General features: G+C 45.1%; 1 pseudogene; it reads right to left on the reverse strand.

Annotated features, from left to right (window-relative positions):
- Positions 1–73: 73 nt before the first annotated feature.
- On the reverse strand, positions 74–3,311 carry LOC104434654 (annotated as a pseudogene).

The raw sequence follows: 3,311 nt of genomic DNA on the forward strand, positions 1-3,311 counted from the left end.
GTTAAGTGAAATGTTCCAACGTATACATGCCCTTGTTGTTGAGTGACACTACAAAGATTCAATCTTTCATGATCTATAATCCATGAATTTCTTCCAAACTGGGGTGCTGCTTCCGCACCTCGTCAACGATCGCATCCATTGGCACGGTTTTTGTCTCAGGCAGCAGGAGCAGCAGGAGCAGCTCCATCAGGAAGATCCAGCCTGCGAAGAAGAAAGCGTGGGCACGCGTGGGGCACATTATCAGGAGCAACCCTTGAGCTTGAGGAACGAATGGTAAGTTGGAGCCGACCACGATTGCGAACACGGTGGTCCTGGTCTTGACTGGGAATGTCTGGCTCGGTATCAGCCAACCGAGCAGGCCCGAAGGCCATGCAAATGCCTTTACGAACAAGCACGACCAGGATCGCAGCCTCTCTTTGTCTAGTGAGTTTGTGGCTTTAAGGCGGTTAATAGAATTGCTCCAATAGCGGCCTAAATCACACAGACTTTCTCATCATCAAATCAAGATATAGCAATACGAAAAATTTGGCACGGAGAGATAAAAGAGAGAGAGAGACCTAACTGATGAACATTCGGACGCAGGCTTAAAGGAGAAGCTTTCCTTCCACTTTTATCGACAGCATAGATCGACACCAATGTACTCGCCACAATCACAATCGGTGATCACGAAGGACAACATTAGGTCGTTGATGCCGGTGAACTGCTGGAACACTTGCAATGTGTTAGGAATGGAATTCCTAATGCAGTTTCTTTCGCCTATGTGAACGCCTAATTTTGAAGCGTTTATGGGATGTTTCCACCAAAGATTCAAGCAGAATATCAGACACTTGATTTTATTTCATTTCTTCAATGCATGATTCCTCATAAGAGGTATAATTTTCGTACAACCAAGGAATTTTATTATAAAACGAAATGGAAATACTAATAATGTAAATTGACCCCGGCTATAATGATTATTGATTCAACTACTAATTCTCTTCCATTGTTAGCTTCCCTTGATTTTTGCTTTCATCGAGAAATCATCCTTCCTTTAATTTTGGCCCAAAAATCTTCATTCTCTGTCCCAAATTCCATTTTAATCTTCCCTTGATTCTTGCTTTCATCCCTAGAAATCATCCTCCCTTCAATTTTTGCCCGAAAATCTTCATTCGCTATCCCAGATTCTTACTTTCCACTTTGGATATGTATCTTGACCGTGACATCTTCCCCCGCCAAAATTGTCCTTGTCCTCAAGGACAAAAATGTCGGAATTGGCCTGAGTTGTGTCATAGTCTTCCCATGTGGCGTTAGCTTCCTCTAGTCCCTTCCATTGAATGCAAACTTGTTTTTGGCTTTGGTGGATTCTATTGGAAATCGTGGCCTCGGGCTCAACTTGTAACAGCCCATCTTCACGACCTCCGTGTTTGGTAGCTCGACCTCGGAGCCTGTCATGTGCTCCAAGGTGGGGCTTGTGCAGAGACATGAAAACATAATGGATTTGGGCATTTGAAGGAAGCTTGAGCCAGTATGCAACCAAGCCAATGCAACCAATGACTTCAAACGGACCATAAAACCAAGGAGATAGCTTGTGGCGTTTATCGATTCGAGCTGTCATTTGGCGATAAGGTTGTAAGCAAACGAAACCTTATCCTAACCTAGAATTCCAATATGCGATGCCACGATTGCGTTGGACTTTCATCCGTGCTTGTGCATCCACAATTTGCTGTTTAAGGTCCGTAAGTAGCCGGTCACGGGCTTCCAAATCACTAGCAACGATGGTGCTTTGTGCCGTCTCGGGCACATAGGTAAAGAGGTTTGGTATGGGCCTCCCATCCGCCAATTCGAATGGAGTTTACGGGTGGTGGTGTGGGTACTAGTGTTGTAGCAAAACTCCACCCACAGCAACCATTCTACCCAACGTTTTGGACGATCTCCGGTAAAGCATTTCAAATACATTTCAAGGACCCGGTTGACCGCTTCAGTTTGTCCATCCTTTTGTGGATGGTAGGCCGAACTCATGTTGAATTTAGTCTCTTGAGGTTCGAATGATTCCCGCCAAAAGGAACTTATGAAAGTGGGGTACTGGTCACAAATTATGGATTTAGGCATCCCATGGAGCCGAAAAAATATTTTCAAAAAATGCCCTTGCCACAGTTAGGGCCGTGTAGGGGTGGCTCAGTGCGGTGAAGTGGCCCATCTTTAATAAATGGTCAATGCCGAATAATAGAATAGTCCTACTGTAGGAAGCCGGTAATCCCTTTATAGAGTCCATTGAAATGTCCTCCCAAATTTGCTTCGGAATCGGTAATGGGTGGAACAATCCTGCGGGCTTGCAATGCTCCGTTTTATTTCGTTGGCAAACTTCACAATTTCGGATGCATTTCCTCAATGTTGCCCTCATGCCTTTCCAAAAGAAATTCGACTTGAGACGTTGGAGGTTTTGTGGAATCCCTCATGTCCGGTGTCACGTGTCTCTTTGGTGATGATGGGAATTAATTCTGACTCTTGTCCGATATAAATTCAGTCCTTACAGAATAGCACGCCGTCTATATTTTCCCACGGACCAATTATTTCCCTGATCGAAGCAGCTCGTGCAGCTGATGTAACTCGGCCAGCCATCCATTCTCCTCTTTGATTGTGTCTAGCCATTGCGGAATTGGCCGAGAAATAGCAGATGGACTTGCTTTGATTTTGCGAGATAAGGCGTTGGCCACACCGTTCTTCTTTCCTTTTCATATTCAACGAGAAAGTCATATCCCATCAACTTTACAAACTATCTTTGTTGCTCGTTTGTGTTAATCTGTTGCTCCCAAAGATATTTGAGACTACGGTGGTTGGTGCGCACTATGAATCGTCTTCCCAAAGGTATGCTTGCCATTTTTGCACTGCCAATACGAGGGCCATGATTTCTTTTTTTCGTAGGTGGATTTTGTGAGTTGTGCACCGGACCATACCTTGCTAAAGTACACTAAGAGACGCCCTTGTTGCATCAATATCGCTCCCACGCTAACCCCGGATGCGTCGCGTACGACCACAAACTGTTCGGAAAAATTGGGTAGACTGAGAATCGATGCATGTGTCATAGTAAATCGGAGATTTTCAAAGGTTTGATTAGTGGCATCCCCCAACTTGAAGACATCTTTTTTGAGCAGGGCCGTAAGAGCCGCTGCGATCTGCCCATATCCCTTAATGAATTTGCGGTAATAGCCGGTGAGGCCCAAAAATCCACGGACTGATTTGACATTCGGGGGGCGAGGCCGATCAAGGATGGTCTTGACCTTGTCTTGCTCTATGCTAACCCCATTTCGGTCTATGACCTTGTTTTGCTCCAT

This window comes from Eucalyptus grandis, chromosome 2 (genome assembly GCF_016545825.1).
Source record: "Eucalyptus grandis isolate ANBG69807.140 chromosome 2, ASM1654582v1, whole genome shotgun sequence".
Lineage (NCBI taxonomy): Eukaryota > Viridiplantae > Streptophyta > Magnoliopsida > Myrtales > Myrtaceae > Eucalyptus > Eucalyptus grandis.